General features: G+C 38.0%; 1 pseudogene; it reads right to left on the bottom strand.

Annotated features, from left to right (window-relative positions):
* Positions 1 to 3,637, bottom strand: part of LOC126876096 (carcinine transporter-like) — a 51,222-nt pseudogene extending 47,585 nt beyond the window's left edge.
* Positions 3,638 to 20,843: the final 17,206 nt, after the last annotated feature.

Below are 20,843 nucleotides of genomic sequence, written 5' to 3'. Positions count from 1 at the left end.
TGAAAACGAGCTCTTTAATTCGTTAACGACTCGTAATATATCGTGAATTGGTAGAATATATCGATGGTCATAACTTTTCGCGAGGATATAATTTTTACTGATTAAAAGGAAAGCTTGTTCGATTAACGTTAAAATATTCTCATTTTATCATTGTATATAAATTGTATATAAAACCACTAATTTTTTCAAATACATTAGAACAGGAGGATGTAACTGGTCAGAATTTGTGGTGAAAATAAAGAAAATGTGCAAACTAATTAAACTATCAATAAATACGACAATTAATTGAATAACTCGCGCACCATATTTCCTTTGATCGAACGTGGATTTTCCATTCGCTCAGATGAAGTTGAAACGAATGGCAATGCTGCTAAAACAAAATACTTGTTGCGTGTCGCTTAGATTAACGAGTTGCAAATTCGTTGAACGCTGTAGCATACGGATAAGATGACTACTACATACATTCGCTGTCTCTGCTGCAAATTAATGCTACAGAGTGGAGTTTAAATTTTAAATGAGATAGGAATACAGAATAATTCCAACCTTCAGATGACATTAAAATTGACGTACATTACGAACTGAAAGTTTTGGTGTAGCGCGATCCTTAGCATAAATCGTGAAAATAACGAATTAAATATTTGTCCCCTTAATATTAAATGGAAATTTGTAAAATAATCAAATGGAGTGACAGATGGATTTCGTTTGACTACTGCCCGCGTATATTAATTATTTGAACAAATTTATAAGAGAGAGTGAGCTACAAAATTATCGTGGAGAAATATTTGTAGAATGAGGTGGGTAGCAAATGAAGAAGAAATATTTGTATAAGAGAATGCAGTTGCAGAATAAAGTTTTCTCAATATTAATAAATTTTTGCAATAAAAAATCCAATTGAAAATATTCCAGGTGGTGTAGTATACTAAGCGAAGTACAAGCGTATCAATTAAAATTACTTTCCAAAAATCTATCCCGACCGAAAAGTTTCAGAAGTTGAAACAAGCTCCTCAGTGATTTTAAAAACCCAACGTCTTTTCAATTAAAAGGTTCTCCATTTAATATTCTTCGATCGAGAAACTTGTCAATTAAAAATCAGATGTTTCAAAATGCTGAACCATGTCAACTATCGTAACTTTTTATCAAAGGGGAGAGAAAGTAAACGAAACGCTGGGAAAATACAAGAGAAAAGAAATTACATGTTGTTTAAGAGTTTATCTCCTCTCGAGCGAATAAACTTTTCTCTCGAGAAATTCGTTGACTCGCACGATCTCTACGTCTCGAATTCTCGCGACTCTGCTTCTCGAGTGCCCTTGGTCACGGCATCGATTAACTTATTAAGAACCAAGTAGTAAAATAATACATAAAAATTGTGTAAACGCAACGTTACGGTGAAAACTCTCTATGATCGTAAACCTGAATCTCGTGTTTTTCATTTTTCATTTTTTTTTTTTTTTTTTTTTTTTAGACACAATCATCTTTTCTTCTGAATTTCTTTCTAGAAGAAGAAATGTTACGTCGTGTTAATAGATGGACAGAAATGCTGTGCAATTCTAAGTTTCCGTGATAATTTTCATAGTTGAAAATGGTAATTATCATCGTCTAGGCTTCCTTTGACGAGCATGTATGAAATTTTAGCCCAATGCAGGGTTAAGCTCGTGCCTCGACCGCATTATGCAACCCAGTTTCGAAGTTCAGGAGGGACGTCGGTCAAACAATGGTGTAACCCGACCTATGTGGTAATTGCAATTAATCTTCTCAATTTATTTTTGTTGTCCCGTCCCACGGGCTTCCTTGCTTTTTAGAATGTATCGATTTACCTGGAAATCGTGTCCGCGGCGAACAATCCAAATTCGATTTCAAGTTCCATTCGCTGGGACAATAGACTTGATCCGTCGCGGATTTTTGTTTCGTTTCTGTTTTGTACTTAAATTCAGGTAATTCTTTCACGAGAGACCATCTTCAGCGAAATATGTATTCTTGGAATTGTAGACAATTTTACTATTATTATATTTGTTAGAAATATTTTTGAATATACGTAAATATTATTAGAAAATTATTGAAAGATTAATCCTATGTGTGCTATATCTCTATTCACGCGGAGGACTTTGTTTTGAATTTTCCAAGCGTCCATAACAATGTATTTTGTAGTGTTTTATTTGAATTACATAGGACTGAAGATATCTCTTCACTGTTCCTTTAGGTTTTCAAGTTAAGAAACGTTGAAAAACTCTCTATGAAAAATTAATAATTAAAATATTGTATCATAAGATTGCATGTTAAATTTGGTTTATTTCAGTACTAAGTAACGACTTGTTAGATTAAATTCGTGTGAACCGATCGAAGTTAAGAACATAATGAGAGTACAGATTTTTTTTATTGAGAGATCAAATTAAAGATTTTGCCACTATTGTTTCGAAAATTCTTCATCATTTGTGAAACACGTTCTCTCAGAATTTAAAGTCGATCGGTTTTCTAATCAGAAACAAACAAATTGTTTGGTAAATTTATTATCACTTACGAAAATCACAATTTTTCAGTCGACAAGGTTTCCTGGCATGAAATATACGACAAAATTACGTGTTATTTATCGATGAGATTATTTCTCCACTGCCTCGGATTAACTCAAATTCACGCAACTAAATGCAGCAGATTTTTCTCCGGTACACATCTTAATTGCACGTTCGTCGCGATTAATCACAGTTTGATACAATGGAATGAAAGATGCATTAATTATTTCTGCGAAACGCGCTTCCACTAAGCTAACGACTTACAGTTCTCTTATATTTACCCCGCTAAAACAAAGAAATGAAAAACCACCCTCTCAACACTAAGATTGCTAAATCTGTTAAAATGACACAGACCGATTTTTCGTTTGTACATTACAATTGGCAAAATTGTTACGGTTTTCGTTATATCGCTTCAATCATAATTATTTACGCTATTGATCAAACATTTGTAATAAAATTCAAGAATTTAAGAGAAAGTCAGTTCAGGACTTTGTGTTCTGTTAGAAAACTTTTACATCAGAATTTTATCGAACTGAAGAAAATTACCACTGACAAATTTATCGTTTCAAAACAAAAATTACTAGGAGTAATTCGATGTAGCTATAGCTTAACAGGTTTTTAAAATGTGTACATATATTTTTACACATATTAAACCTTCATAATTCGAATACTAAATTCCTACAAGTAAATGTGATAACATTTCTCTTGACAATCTTTGCATAAAATATCTAAGACAAACTTTTAACGACTCGATCGAGGATAAAGAAAACCGATAGTCTTGAGAGAAAGACACCATATCATATTCACTTGTTTAGAGATTCTTAATGAGAAATAGTTTGGACAAACTGTAAATCCAGAAGACTCGCTACGTGCGTAAATGATGTAGAGACATCAGAGAGAAAGGAACCGAAATCGTCGGTTTTTAGAAATATTCCATCCAATGTACCGATGAAGCAATGTACTCACGACAGGAATTCGAACGAAATCCTTTCTGGTCCTAGCCGCTACCGAAGAATAATGGCCGTGCAGAGGATTGCCACTTCACTCATCGCCGACTAACCTTGCACTAAAGCTCTGTCACCTCGCTCTGGCAACGATAACAAAACTTGCGGACGTAGTTCAGCATTTCAGAGGCCCTGCATTCGATCAGGGTACATGGAGAGCGTGCCAGCGTGTAATTCTTCGCCACTTAGAGTGGGTCATTAACGATGCCCTCCACGATCTTTCGAAGCTCGCGTAATTCTCGTGCACGCGCTTCTTATCCTCTTTATTCTTTTTCGTTACGTTCACCTTCTTTGCTTCTTTTCTTTTTTCGATCGAAAAATGCAAGATAAAGTTATGATCTTCGTTATTCTCTGACTCGAGTCGATTATTAGATTGTGTGGATTTTTAAACGTTCGCGCGCAGTTGAAAAGGCTTTCGATGAGAACATTCAACGAATGTCGAAAGCATTGTGATTTTTAAAACGCACGATCCTCTACGAGGAGATCTAATTTTCTATAGTAAACTTGTTCCATATTGTCGTTGCTACTATCTACCATATACTTATTACGCGTGGTTGATAGATGGTTATGCAACGTACATTCTATGCATTTTTGAGAAACTAGAGAAGCTTTGAATAAAAATCACTATTGCATCATAAAAATATTCTATTTTTCGATAGATTCGGTGCTACATAAAAAGATGTCGTTCTTCATAGCGATCTTTTGCATAATTTATTCTTGTTAATCTCAACATTTCTTTAATTAATACTCTCCTAATACCTACCCAATGTAAAAATATTAATTTTCATTGAGACATTAATGTGCATAGATAGAACATTAGTGTGGAGTTTTATCCATCTATAGGAAATTTAGAAACGAGAAAATCCGTAAGACGCCCCTAATATACAAAAATGTATTCTTTATAATGTTCCAGAATATTTGGTAAATAAACAAATTTCTGCTTACAATCTATTTCGTTGATCATTCATTAAAGTATAAACTTTGCCTTTTGACATATTTTTTCTTTTTTTCTCTCATCTAAATAATGCCTTTGATACACGAAGGTGTAAATTTATATAAATATCCTTGATCAAATTTGATTCTCACGCGAATAGTATAACGATGTGTTGTCACGATAAGCATTTTTGTATTCGAGTAAAGTCTGATCGAAAAAGAGGACTGAAGAGGGTTATACGATGGAAGAGAGGCTTGCAGAGAAGCTGGGAAACAGTTTACAAGTCGGGCTAGGAAATGGAAGATTGAGTAGTTTAGTTGTATGTTGGAAAAGAGGTTATATGAGAGGGACTGGGAAATAGAATCGAAAAATTATGCGTTCAAGCTTATTGAAAAGAACTTTTTTTAAGAGTGTTCGTAATATATTCATCGTACATGTTTTAAGGAATTTATTTGATACATCTGAGATTTATGTAGCTTTTGCTTGTGTAATTCTGCTCATTTCTTATAGATGCCTTTTCTTTGTCGCAATATAATGTTATTCTTAACATGCAATGACATTTCCAATGGTGTTCCCTATCCTCGCATAATACGTATCGGTAATTCTGTCATAATACTTCATCTATGCACATATGCAGTCGACCACGTCAGCGATATGTGTAATACGTTTGTATCAGCTTTAAGATTAAACAATACTGCTATTGAGTTGGAAATTCATCCGATTGTTCGCATCGTACAGTGTGTAGTGTAATAGTGGATATTAAACAATAAATATTTGCTACGATATGTATAACTAATTGCTTCAGTTCGCAGTCAGAATTAGCTCAAACTCGCGCTATATCTAAAAAAATGTTCTTAAGTTACACAAACGGTTGTCTGTCATCTCGGAAGATGCAGTCATTGAAATCAGCGTTTGAATGTCATATTTTCTGGATGATATAATTTTCATCGGTAAAATTAGAACATATGAATTATCACAAACCAGGAATTAAGCCAAGTTTACGCAACGTGTTTATGCACCAGTTATAGTTTACACAAGAAATTCCAAATTATTTACATAATACGTCATACTAATACGTCAAAAAAATCATTTACTAAAATCCATGTCTCATCGAAATATGAAAAATACGAAAAAGAAAGCAGGAAACTATGGAGAACGATAGAATTCGATCGAGGAATCGGTCTCGTTCGGATAAAGAGGCTCTAGAACGCACGCAGGCCTAGTGGCCCCGATACTGGAAGAGGCCTCCATTGTGCGAAACCCACGAAGATGGAGATAACGTAATGAAACTAACTGGCTTGCTCTGACCAATTAACCAACCCAACTACGGCATAATATTTAACGTACACTCGCCGCCTTCCCCTGTTCACGTGGCCACGTTTACGCGATGGATATAGCGTTACATGAAAACGCGTTGCGAGGGAATCTCGCGTGATAATGAATTCGCTCACGCGGATCATCCCAGCGTGAGTTACAAGTACCTTCACGCGATTTACGGATCAAATATTCATGGCAATTCGATTGGAATTATATTCGTGGGCCATAAAAATATTCACCTTCGCGATTTTATCGAATCTATTCAACACAGATTGGAAATCGATGTGTCGGAGATGAAAGAACACCTGTCGGAGATAAAAGAACACCGGAGCCTTTGGAACTTTGGATAACCCCGCAACATTGTAACCTAGAGTCTACTAAAACAGTAATTAAACAATTGTAGTTATTCAATCCGATTGTAATTGTTCGAGATAGGTGATAGTGATCTCTGGCTCGAGGCGACAGTCTGTCGCCCAACGTAGCCGCGGCCAACGGGATGACAAAAGGACGTACTCACAAAGTCTAAGTCTGGTTAAAACGTGAAATAACCACTGATCGCGATGATGTTACTCTTTAGTTGATGAGATCGCGAGCGAGAATGACTTTCCCGTCCCGATGATACCACGGAGGAAAACTATATTGGGGCGTGTCTAAGGACACGAGATCGGATTCGTCGAGAAAAGCCTCCGTTCAGAAAGTAAGGGAAATTGTCGTTGCCGCTGATTGGTCAATCTCTATACCGGTGGTTAGAAAAAGATGCTGGCTGTTTTCGAGGGGAAGTTGCTAGTGGGAGACGCCGCTCGTTGAAAAATTGGTCTCCCCTATTTTCCCGTAGTGGGGACAAAGACTGTTTGTCTGTTTGATGGACTTTAGTTGACTAAATCTTAAGATTTATAACGAGCCCTCGAGCTAGCTAAACATGTACTGTGGAGACGCATCGACATCTGGCAATTATCTTACTCCAGGAATAGGGTCTGCGCGTGGCGAGCCACGGGACAAAAACCGTTGGAATATTTACTGTCACATGTCGCCACGAATATTTCTTTTAAGCTATAGGATTTTAAGCTTTTGAGCTATAGGATTACTCCATACCTTTGTTAAACAAAGCGTTCATCCCTTGGCCGCGGCTACGTTGGGCGACAGACTGTCGCCTCGAGCCAGAGCTCACTATCACCAATCTCGAACAATTACAATCGGATTAAATAACTACAATTGTTTAATTACTGCTATAGTAGACTCTAGGTTACAATGTTGCGGGGTTATCCAAAGTTCCAAAGGCTCCGGTGTTCTTTCATCTCCGACAGATGAAATATTTTTATTCTCTGATTTATAATTTTGGAAGTGTAAGGATTTCGTCGAGTGAACGAAGAATATTCGTAACGGAGTCCCACGTCTTTAAATCAGGAATTTTTGATAAATAAGTAACGTAAGGTTTTCTGAAGCAGATTACTGCAAAAAAAAGAAATTCATCATAAATATTTATAATATTAGATAAATATTAAAAACGCCTTTTTATGCAAATGCGAGAGGTATATTACCATGAGACTGTGTTCGCATGATAACGATGATAATGGTCGCAGAAACTGTTTTTTGCCTAACGGTATTTTAACATAGACATCGTGTTTTTTGATGGTTACAAAAAAAAAAAAATTAAATTTTATAGATTATGTATAATCAATTAATTCAGTGATCAGAATTTTAAAGAAACTTTTTAATAGAATAAATGAGAACTCGAAAGGGCAAATACGTGGAATTGTAATGATGTGTTAAGGTGTAGGAAGATTTAAGATTAAGCTGTTACTGTTAATTTGTGTTTCCGCCTGTTTGCACGCGTCTGACCATAGACAGGCACGCTCTACTGCGGCTGCCAGGCATCCGCTGCACGTGAGCAATCGTATTTGAATATAACATCTGTTTGATTTGTTTTTACCAACTTTGTGTACCACTAATTACCAGTGGCGAAATTCAGAAATTATTCCTATTTCCTCGAAACAAAATACATAGAATCTCGTCTTTTTAGATATATGATTTTACTTGGATATGTCTTACAGTTCGAACACCTAACCGATTTTCTGTACATTTAGTATTTATAATAATAGACTTTAGACTAGCTTCACGTACGAATATACAGGGTGGTTGGTAACTGGTGGTACAAGCGGAAAGGGGGTGATTCTACGCGAAAAAAGAAAATATAGAATAGAAATCTTTCGTTCGAGGCTTTGTTTTCGAGAAAATCAACTTTGAATCTTATCTCGTTATAACGGATCTCACTGTAGATCGTTGTCTCGATGGAAAAATTAAGAAAAAAATTTTTATTCTATATTTTCGACTTCTTTCACCCCCTTTCCGCTTGTACCATCAGTTACCATCCACATCCATTCCATATACATCCTGTCCATATAATTATGAAATACCTACATTTTTCAATTATGTTCAAAATTCTACATACCTCCCCCTTCTCCGAAATCTCATTTTGCGCTTTCGTCAATCATAAAAGTTTATTTGCGAAAACAAGCAGCCCAAGAAGAACAATTTGCGTCAGTCTAAAATTACCATCACGCATCAAGGAACGTACCTGACGTCAACAAACATGAAGTCCCTCCCATATTTAACTCTACTAAGCCAACCACGGGAGTTCCGCGTTCAAAATACCAATCGTTCGTTTATTTGCATGAGAAAAGATTTGTCGGTGGCTGGGGAGGAAACGAGCCGAAGCGCGGATAGGTGAATGTCGGAAGAGAAGGGGAAAACCTTCCGAGTCCTGAAACAATTTTCGTTTCGAACAGCTCGTCCTGCTGGTGGGGAGGGTTGCATAAATATTCGAGGTTGCGCATCGTGCTCGACTGCTGGCAAGCGAACAAGTGGTGGAGAAGGAGCACCAGGACCTTAGTTTCGCCACAGCTCAGTACCAGTTGCGCTCCATACGAGTGTTCATCCAACCTGCTCGAAAGGGTGGAATTCCAACGTGAAGACATTGAGTTCGGTGACATCGGTGAGTTTAAATCCACTATATCTTCTATGAAATCATCGTGACGCTAAATGTAGTTACAAGAAATCATTCTAATTTATTTCTGTGTGTAATTTCTTTTCTTCATTTCGCGTGGTTTCTTACTTGGTCAAAAAGGTGAGGAACTCTAATGCGAGGATACTGTTGATAAATTTGCATCGTCCATCCTTTATTGAATTTATACGCAAGACCATCGACGTTGAGTTTCGCTCGATCATTGTCTATCGAATAATTATAAAATTTATTCTGATTTTTGTGCGTCTTCGGTCCTTTCCTTAGCTTTGTCCGATTCTTTTTTATTTGATCTGATTGATTGTAGCAATTTAAATACGAGGAGACTGCTGGTCAGTTCGAATCGATTATTTTCTGTGCAGTAATCGTAGCAAAATGAATATATTCTAATTTATACGTGTCCTTTGTCCCACTTTGTGCCCGCTCTTTTTCCCCTACTTTCTACTGTTTCGAGGCATGAATGAATCCTCTGAACTTGTTGCTCTGGCAGTGAATGAAAAGTGAAGTTTAGGATTGGAAAGTGAAATGAAAGTTTCAATTCCTCGCTTGTGTTTCACTTGTGGAAAGAATCTTCATCAGAAGTTTGACATTTTTGATAGACGCAAGTGTTTGTGCTTACATTTAGATTTTAGAAAGAATTTTGAATTGTATATGTCGATTACGTATATTGGTCACTTAAAAAAATCATAAACACTGTTCAAACTTCTAAGGTACAATGAGAAAAATACAATGTTCATCATTTTATCTTTCCCATGCATTACTGTACTATTACTTAGTGCTGGAAGTTATAAATACCACTTGTCGTAACTTATCAAAATGTTCTGCTCAATGATATAATCCCATTCATCCCCTGTCATTCCCACCCACCATTTACATCTCATAACATAATAATAAAACAGTACTTGACATGATTAATAACATATTAAAAGCATCACCTAGAAGAGATGAATTATTTCATAATATAAACTTTCATGTTTATTAATCCCTTAATGTTTTTGTATTCTAATACTTTTGTATATCGCTTATGCTGTAGGTTGAATATGCAAATTAATATTTTTATAGATATAATTTAAATAATACTCGATAATAGCACTGGATAATATTATATCGAGTACTATTCCTCGAATATTTTACACGTTTTTCCATATTACATAATGGAACATAATTTTTGTCTAAATTACGATGCTTCTAATTAAATTTAAATATAAACGAAAGATTGCTTTCCTTCAAAGTTATTGAAATTCGTAAGAAAAGCGAAAGACAAAACAGAATCGATGTATCGATTAATTCCTTAAAAATTTCTACTCGATAACTGGCCCTTAACATTTCACGAACTATACGCGTTTTAATATTCATGGTTACAAGAAAGTAAGAAGAAAGAAGCCGAAATAGGTCGACGCGTGTTAGCGGCATATTTTTTATTCTTGTACCCACTTCAAAGTCGTCTATACGTACCTCACCGACCTAATACGAACAGCTCTCTTTTCGGTCTCCTCCCTTTTATTTCTCTCGCATTTTTCTTCTTCCATTTCCTCCTGCCCCCCCCCCCCCCTCTCTCTCGTTCGTTCCTTTGGCCTGGATATTTTTCGCGTGGTTCGAGCAACGATGAATTTCCGTGCCGCGAAATTGATGACACGAGGGATAATGAAAATTTATCGAGTATAATAGCCGACGTTCTGATCAAAGACCAAGCCAATCCGTGCCTAAAAAAAAATTTTTGGATACCGTCAATGAAGCTGTATTATATTTACATATAAACTATATCATATATGGGACGCAGGTGTTCTATATTAAACATAGCTAAATATAGGTAAATGCAATTAAATAGAGTTAAATATACCGTAATGAAATATATTTAGTTTATGAAACTTTTCCTAAATTAAATGGGAAAATTATTCGCATAGTTGGAAATTCGTATAGTATCTATAATAAAAATTTATAAAATAACAAGACAGCTCAGAGGACTTTTCAATATTTTTTATTTCGATATATATACTGCATTTCCATTAATCTTCGTTTCAGATATTTTTAAAAGGTACTTATTAATATCACTTCTAGTCATTTTTTAACATTATTCGATAAAATTACATTAACAAAATCGTGTTTTTCAATTATACCATTTACTACTCTTTATCTTCATGATTATAATTGATTATACAAGTATCCCATATATCGTAATGAAGCAATTGTGTATAGTTGTAGCATTGTAAAGTTATGACTCTGAGACAACAAAATCGTAAAAATTCTTAAAAAAATTGGCTGACAGAATATCCTACCAAGTATTATTTTCAGCGAAGCAACAGGTTTTGTCAAACGTATAACCTTTATAAATTTCTGACGTAAAGTATTTCAAATCTATCTTCTCCAAAAAGAAGAACGTCGTAGGATAAAATTGTACATTTTAAAATGTACATTGTAAAATTATACATTTTCGATTTATTTCTTCACGTAGAAAATTTTACCTTATCCTTTATAGTACGATTAATGAGACACACTAAATATTTGAATGCTACGAAACTCGTAAGAACCAGTTGTACTATACTTTAACCAGTTACACATACTAAACGGTATCAAGTAACTTATCGATCAGTATCGCTTTCCTTTAATATGAAAGAACGAAATAAACGTAGAACAGAATTTTTACGAACAGAGAAAGTATTAGGTTGTCCGGAAAGTGTCTTTCTTTCGCAAGCGTGTCTTTTACAACGATGCACCTTCGTACAAACGTAAAACCAAGCCTGTGAAATTTATCTCAACAGAACAAATTGGATCGTACGTAATTCGACAAAATAATATAAAACAAAAAGCGTTGTGCGTCTATTATTTCCTCATAAAACGAAAGAAACTTTTTGGACAAGCTAATAGTTTTCAAAAGATTTACGACTTGTCTATGGAAGACGAGGGATTGAAAGAACGCCGAAGAATGAGGTTCAATGGATGAACCAGCAGGAAGTTCTCGAAGCAGCCACGAATCGCGAGTACCCCCTCGAAAAGAGATGAAAGTGAATCGAAACTGTAAGACTGTTACGACTTTTCCTCTCCGATATTCGTGAATTGAATCACGGTCAACTCAGCTTGAAAGAGAAGTTCGATTAAAAATCTTCTATTGTTAAATTCCTTAGTCACTCAGGCAGATCCATGCGATTAACTCTTAATTAGTATTCTTGGTACAGCAATAGTTACTCAATTTTAGAGTTTCAATAATATACGTTGATTTGTATTTCGTACTTTACGTAATAAGTATCATTGATATTATTTACGGCGTAACACTAAATAATAATTTAAATTTCAATATTGAAATTCTGTAATCATATATTAAAATATTGAAATTGTATACTGAAAGTATTTCATTCTGTTAGCTTAATTTGCTCAGGAGCCACGCTGATCACCTTCATAAATTCAAGCACAGAGAAAAATAACAGAAAACAATTACAAACGCTTTTGAAAATTTACCTTGGAGCCTGTGACTTTTTACAATTCCTTGCGATAGATAATTGCAAATTTGGAAAAATAGATCGTTCGTTTTTTAGCATGCTGAATATTAATTATATACTTAAATAATTAAATCGAGGAATTTTATATTAATTTTATATTTTTCACAAGGCTGATCAGTTTCTCGTGTGAAAATCTCAATGAAAAGAATTCATATGCTATTGTTAAATTAATCCTCGTCTTAAATCCTCGTTACTGATCTAATTTATACAAAATAAGGTTACACACTTGCAACAATAAAGAAGCTATAGAGCGGCGAAGATATCCTCAAAGAAGGAGAGAAGAATCAATTATACGAGCCATTATTCCCCACTTACCTAATCTTAAATCTAACTGCAATTGTCCTTTGTTAATTTTATGATTTCCATTACGCGAATCGAATTGAGTGTAAAAATTCTGTTTTACGACTAAACCATATTTACGACTAAACGAATCCTTACAAAACATATATATAAACATAAACATATATATAAACATTATAATGCAGAGATTGGAACACAATTCAATTTCGTGGACAGCATGTGTTCGTGATCAATCGACGCGTCAGATAATTTATTATTGAATAAACTGGCCGGTGGCGTCTGCGTTTCATGATTGGCAAGTCGATAACGATACAACCGATAGGTAACCGAAATAAATGTTCTACATCTGCGAAGTAAACGTTGTTCTACTAAGCTTTCGTCGAGTGAATATTTCTCTTCTTTCTTTCCATCGATAAATCGCGTATCTCTTAGTAACATTCAACTAAATTTTACAAATTTCACCATAGGCAGAGTAATTCTATAGCCGAAAGATAGAAAAAAAGAAAACAATGGAACAGCGAAAGAACCAAGTCAATTTCCCTCTTTCATCCAGTTTCAGAGCGAAATACGACATATATGATATTTTCATGCTTCAATTTACGATCAAAGGATATTCAGAGTCGCAACTTTTAATCGAATCGAAACTCCCAAGCTGCATGTTTCACGCAGAGGAAATGGGAGAAAGAGTTACATAAACACTGATAAGTGAGCCAGTGAGAAGTTAAATTGATCGATTCCATTTTTAAACAAGTTTTTTCGTTCTAAGATCCGATCGACTAAATCGCTACACTCACTGCTGATATTTATTTAAATTTATGTTTTTATAAAGCGCGACGAAGGAGAAGAACCTAGACAGAAATTTATTTTACTTACTGAACTATTAATAGCTGCTAGACTTTGCATATTTGTACACTTTCGCGCGTATTTTTACATCTTTCAATTTACCGTAAAACCTTATTCACATTGAACTCTTCAGAAACCAAACGATTAATCTCAATAGAGTCAACCTTCTTTGACAAACAAGGTATTTCTATATTGCAACTATTTTGAAACATATACACGTATGAAATATAAACATATTTTTCATCCTAATTCCGGACACTCTTTTCACATGGATTTCGTCAAAATTATGCGGCCTTGCGATTAAAAGAAATTTTCTCGAGAAGTGTCGCGATTAGGCAACTTATTGGTATTAACAGATTATTAACAGAAAGACAAAATAAACTCCGTTACACAAATCGGATGATCAAGTTTTCGGAGGAGAAAGAGAAAGAGACAGAGAGGGGGAGAGAGAGAGAGAGAGAGGGAGAAACAATATTTATTGAAGGGAGGATGAGGGAAAGGAAACACTTTGAGGAAACACTTTGAGCTCTATGCTTCGACCTGTCCAGCCGCCAATCGAATTAGCGTGCCATCCAGCATTGATTTTGCGTCCATATCGTGGAACCATGCCGTATTTATTGTTTACCAGATTTCCTGTGTCCTATGAATTTCAGTTTTTCAGCAAGATGCCGCAAGATGCAGCTCGTTTTCCTTAGACTCCGATGTGAAATCGCGCGAAAAAGTAAGAATAAAGGCGTTTCCATTGGATCGCGATTGCACTTTATCGTATTAATTAACTCGACATTACAGCGTAGTCCTAGAAAATCGTATTAATCGAGGTAATCTGATGCAATTGATTCACGGCCAGCGTACTGCTGCGCATCAGGCGAGTCGTTGTCTCAATTATTGAATTGCTCGTTGCGAAGTATTGTAGCGGAATCTCGGAAACGAAATTAACGATGTAATTGGGGACAGGATGCATTGTAACGATGGAAAATATTTTAGTTATAACAGCTAATTCGAAGGTTGAAAAATATCGATCGAACTGTTTGCTGGTGTTCGCCCAAGGATTCGAACATGCAGGGGTATAGTGGTTGAATAATTAGATCTGGTCATATCTGCTAATTTTTCTGTCGTTATTGCATAATTCATTGTATTCTTTGGTTTACTATATACACGTATCCCGTTTGATAAATTATATTTCTAATTTTCGTTAATAATATTAATACTTTGCATTCGAAAGTTTCATTTATTCATATTACCAGATACTCCAAGTAATTTCAGTAGAAAGAACGTGTTTTCGTATAATTGGTTAAATATATGCGTAGAATGAACAGTCATAGCCGCACCACTCATCACCTACTCACTCACTCACTATCATCGCGCAGTGCGATACGATTTTGCTTGGTAGTGTAATATATCTTCGGCCAATACGTCGGTTTATTTTTCTGATTGTATCTTACCTGTTCGTTGCAAGAATACGTGAGATAATTATGATTTGACAGGTTAAGGACAAATTTTTAATTTATTGATTTATTAAATTTTTAATTTATTAATTATTTAATTTATTTGATATTATTAGCGGAGCCCTCGATTGCGAAGGGTTATAGTAGCGTCGAATAAAATTGAAATTGTTAATAGATCATTTTCTGATATTATATTTCAATGGATCTTCGTGGAAATTGGAATAATGTCTGATTCTATTATTTATCTTAGAAAACTTGAAAAACTAATTAATTATTCGTATCGAATTAGTAATATTCGTTTGTTTGTAAAATGTACTTGTCAAGATAGTATTATATAAAAATGCTGAATCTCGACAGGTTAATTTCTCATGTGAGTTTTCACGAAGCTTGAAAAAATATAATTTGTAATTAGTGTTATTTGCAACAGACATTTATTTTCCCTGAAACCTATGTAGGTCACAAATATTCCTAGTAGCAATGCCTGTGAACTACATTCGCTTCTCTATGTACGTACATATGTACTCTCAAAATTTCATTAAAATCGTTCTTACGTTATTTTAAAATCCATTCTAAAATCGATTCTATGGTGAAAACCAACGGTGTAACTTTATAATTCGACGAAATTTTCCAATGCATTTCAAACAGACAAATTTTTACAATCCCAATATAGAGAAGGTATAAAAATAAAATAGTTATTTTTCTTGCTCGGTTCTAGATGAGAACAATAAAAGTTGCGTGGACAGTGATTAAATTGCTTTAAGGAAAAACCTCCTATTTTTTGTTTTATATATTGACTTTTTGTTGCAATATTTTCCAAGAGCTTCGACTGGCATCGAGTCGTATAAAATCGTAGAAAAAGGCGCTAGTATTCTTTATAGTTGCATAGCTTCCATCATCGCCTGGGTAATAGGCCTCGCTTCGTCTTTGATGCGACAATCTCGTTACCAAGACTTCGATCTTCGAGTTGCTTAATGCGATATCGACATCAGAACGATGCCTCGACGAGCAATTCATCAAAAAAGTTTTTTAAATTTTATTCGTGTAATCTCGAAAGTGACTCGATATTGACCGAGAATAATACGATGTTTCATTTATTTGTCGAAGCTTGGGTGAAAATTTTCCGCCGACAGATTTTTGATTGCAACCAACGACATTTGAAATTACTGACACGAGAAATAGAAATTTATTGTCATAACTAGCAACGTTGTAAATTGTTCGTATTTGCTTTGATACGAAGATGAATTGGAAATTATTAAAATTTAACAATTTAATAGCATTTACAATTATTCGTATTATCTCATTTAATTATATCATAATTGACAATACAGAAGTGTCACTGTTTCTGTATACCTAAATATATTATGTAGTATCGTTTGTTTTTTACAATAACTGTGCAATTCCATCGTATTGATGCCTTTTCTACTGTAATTCTACTCCTAACTAATTACATTGAATCAATGTCAGTCATTCGCATAATAACAATTCTATTCCCTGATATTCCCAACCCGTAAGCAAATATCCTCTTCCAAATTGTTGCGTATGTATAACCATCCGATTTCTATAGTGATATATTAGCCGTACTGTATTATGTGGATTCTTCGTTGTACGAACGTAAGTAGTCAAGTGAAATTTGTGATGTCCCTTGATCTATGTACGTTACGATCAGTTTGCAACAGGCAACGGCAGTTTTCCCGAGTCGTTGCACGTTCAGCAAGAAATTAATCAGCAGTGAAGGAAAATATAAAGTTCCCCTGTATTTCTAACTTTGTACTCTGTAATGTTACGGTTTCTAATCTTTCATCCATAGTTCACACTTTAAGAAAAATTAATCAATTACATTAATTACGTTGCTTAAAATCATCGAATTTATCTAGTCGGTTAAGCGTGTAAAATCGACGAACGGAAGATTATTCAATGAGAAAACTCGACATTACCAAAATGAACGTTTGCCCATGTTGAAGTAGCATTTAAAGGATGAACGCGATACTCAGCGTCGAGTCGAAAACGTTTCGAGTTCGTGTTTCTATTCGCCTCCACATGAACCCATTGAATAATCTGTGGCGGCACGGGCCACGGAACTTTTCAACGGCTCCGGATGCAAAGCGCGACGCCGCCAAAGCGCAACACCGACGTGCCCAATGTACCATCGATATCTGCACACTCTTTCCGCCGAATTCTCGGAAGAGCATACACGTGCCAGCACTGGCGGCACATCTAATGAATGCACGCTAGTGGGGGATATCGATGGACTACGAAGGGAAGAATCTGCGCGATCCGAAACAAAAGCAGAGTCAGTCTGTCTTGCGCCATTAAATGTGTAACTTCTCGGTACTATTTGCATAGCAACGCGTCGAATGATCTCGCGGTGTCTATCGTTATTTGTTAGTTGTTACCTGTTGTCTGTTAAGTGTAATTGTTAGTTGTTAATTGTTAACTCTGATTGTTGATTAGTTCTAATAAAACTATTGTTCGTTAAAAACACCAAGAGTAGTTCCTTACGCACCTATCACCATACCTACGTGACTAACGTGACATTTAGTGAAAGAGGTGACCGTGATAGTGCTATCGTTTTTAACCACCGATTTTGAGTGCACCGCGACGATGGAAAGTAATACACAGGGAACCATAGCCAGCCAGGTGATCAGCATGTCTCCACTGCTGCCCACGAACACGGCGGCATGGTTTGCCCTTCTGGAGAGACAATTCGAGGCAGCGCGAATTACGGAAGACACCATTAAGTACGTGACGCTGGCAAAATGCCTCAACGATCAACAGCTCCAGGACGTCGAAGACCTAATGACGAACCCTCCAGACATCGGACGCTACGAGAAATTAAAACATGCGCTCATTCGCAAATTATCCGATACGGACGCGACCTGGATAAAGAAGTTGGTGGAAAGCGAGGAGATGGGAGATAGAAAGCCATCCCAGTTTTACCAACACTTAAAAAAGCTCTCCAGCCCCTCCACGCCCGATGATTTTACCCTCACGCTGTGGAGGAACCGATTACCCGCCCGCATCAGGCGTATCCTCGCGGCAGTCGACGATTCGGACCCAGAAAGGTTATTGCGGCAGGCGGACCTGATCGCTGAAGAATTCACGGAGGATTTTCGGCGCACCGCCCGGGTAACGGCAGTAATGGACCCACCAGCGCAAAACGCTGGAGTATACGAACCAATGGCAGCCGCAATCAACGTGTTGAGCGAGCAAATATCACAGTTGCAGGCACAGATGAACGCGTTGAGCATGATTAATCATCGTCGACCACGATCACGATCACGCTCGCGTTCGCGATACCACCGACGTTCGCGCTCGCGAGATCGGCCACGGCAAGACGGTCTGTGTTTCTATCATGCAAAGTTCGGAGAACGCGCGAGAAGCTGTCGTTTCCCATGCACGTGGAAGTCGGGAAACGAGACCAGCCGTCCGTAGACGCGGCAGACGACGACGGCCTGAGTTCCCGCCGCATCTTCGTTACGGACAAGGGAACGAAGATCTCTTTCCTTGTAGACACCGGCGCCGACATCAGCGTATACCCCCGCAGTAAAATCCATAGGCACGTCAAGAAAAACGCGTACGAACTATTCGCGGCCAACGGGACGCGCATCGCAACGTATGGTACCACTGCGATTGGCCTTAACCTGTCCCTAAGACGAGCCTTCAAGTGGAACTTCGTAATTGCTGACGTTCAAACGCCTATCATAGGCGTAGATTTTTTAAGCCATTATGGGTTGCACGTGGACCCGCGAAACAAACGACTCCTCGACACGACAACCCAATTATCATCAAGGGGATATGCTGCCACGACGGAAGAAATATCCATCAAAACCGTAATCGGCGAATCGGTCTACCATCGACTTTTGGCGGAGTTTCCGGATCTAACTCGTCCACCGGCCTTCGGACGAGGGAAAATCCGACACAGTGTGGTACACCATATTGAAACCACACCCGGGCCACCCGTCTACAGTAAACCTCGACGTCTCGCACCGGATCGTCTCAAGCAAGTCAAGGCGGATTTCGCAACAATGATCGAGCAAGGAGTGATGCGGCCATCGAAGAGTCCATGGGCATCACCCCTGCATGTCGTCCCAAAGAAGGACGGAAGTCTACGACCATGCGGCGACTATCGTGCGTTGAACGCTCGCACCATACCCGACAGGTACTCCCCACCACATATCGAAGATTTCGCGCAACATCTGTACGGTAAGCGTGTCTACTCAAAAATCGACCTTGTCCGCGCTTACCACCAAATCCCGATCGCGCCAGAAGACGTTAAGAAAACCGCGATCACGACACCTTTCGGACTTTTCGAAGCAACCAACATGATGTTTGGGCTTCGAAACGCCGCGCAAACGTGTCAAAGATTCGTTGACGAAATTACCCGTGGTCTGGACTTCGTGTTCGCTTACATAGACGATTTCTTAATCGCATCCGAAACCGAAGAACAACATCGCGAACACCTTCGGATTTTGTTTGAACGCTTAAACGAGTATGGCGTAGTCATCAACCCAGTAAAGTGCGAATTCGGTGTGAACGAAATCACATTCTTGGGACACACCGTAAACGCCGACGGGATAAAGCCGCTAGCCGAACGCGTTGACGCTATTGTAGAAGTACCGCTCCCCGGGACCGTTAAATCACTACGCAGGTACCTCGGTATGATTAATTTCTACCGACGTTTCATACCGGGGGCCGCAAAAATTTTTCAACCCCTAAACGACCTATTAAAAGGACGAAAAAAGGGCAACGCGCCCATCAAATGGACAGAGCAATCCGAAGCCAGCTTCCGCGAGTCGAAACGCGCCCTCGCTAACGCCACGATGTTAGCGCATCCGATACCTGACGCACCTGTTAGCCTCGCGGTAGACGCATCCGACTATGCAATAGGAGCGATCCTCCAGCAACGCGTCAACGACTCTTGGCAGCCGTTAGGTTTCCTTACCAAACCGTTGAACTCCGCGCAGCGAAAGTACAGCGCGTACGACCGCGAATTACTCGCTATGTACACCGCGGTAAAGCGATTTCGACACGCCATTGAAGGGAGAAATTTTATAATTTACACCGATCATAAACCCCTTACATATGCGTTCAACCAAGATCCTGATAAGTGTTCGCCGCGACAATTCCGGCAACTAGATTACATCGGACAATTCACTACCGACATAAGATATATCAAGGGGTTAGACAATAATGTTGCCGACGCTCTGTCACGCATCGAAGCGATAGGAAAGTCTGTGGACCATCGAGCTCTCGCCGCCGCGCAAGAAGCCGACAAAGAACTAAGCAACATCGTCAACTCCGGTACATCCGCGCTACGGTTAAAGAAAATACGTTTCCCCGATCACGACGTAGAAATATATTGCGACGTATCGGGTGACTTTGTACGACCGTACGTACCGAAATCCTTGCGGCGCGACGTATTTAATTCGCTCCATGGACTTTCCCATCCAGGGATACGTGCCACTCAAAACCTGGTGACGACGCGTTTCGTCTGGCCGTCCATAAATAAGGACTCCCGAAATTGGACACGACAATGTATCCCGTGTCAACAATGTAAAGTCACCAGGCACGTATCCTCACCCGTCGGAACATTCGGAGAATTAGCGGGCCGTTTCGAACACTTACACATAGACATTATCGTGATGCCATATTCAAAAGGCTACCGATATTGTCTAACGTGTATCGACCGTTTTTCGCGTTGGCCCGAAGCCATTCCCATCGCCGACATGGAGGCGGCAACCGTCGCTTCGGCTCTCCTTTCCACGTGGATATCTCGTTTCGGCGTGCCTTTAAAAATAACGACCGATCAAGGACGCCAGTTCGAGTCGAACGTATTTAACGAACTATGCCGGTTGCTCGGCATCAGACATTTGCGCACGACAGCCTATCACCCCGCGTCCAACGGGATGGTAGAGCGCCTGCACCGACAACTAAAAGCAGCAATCAAATGCCACGATACGAGCAACTGGGTGGATATCTTGCC

Source organism: Bombus huntii, unplaced genomic scaffold (assembly GCF_024542735.1).
Source record: "Bombus huntii isolate Logan2020A unplaced genomic scaffold, iyBomHunt1.1 ctg00000064.1, whole genome shotgun sequence".
Lineage (NCBI taxonomy): Eukaryota > Metazoa > Arthropoda > Insecta > Hymenoptera > Apidae > Bombus > Bombus huntii.
This window is presented reverse-complemented; position numbering and strand designations above follow the sequence as displayed.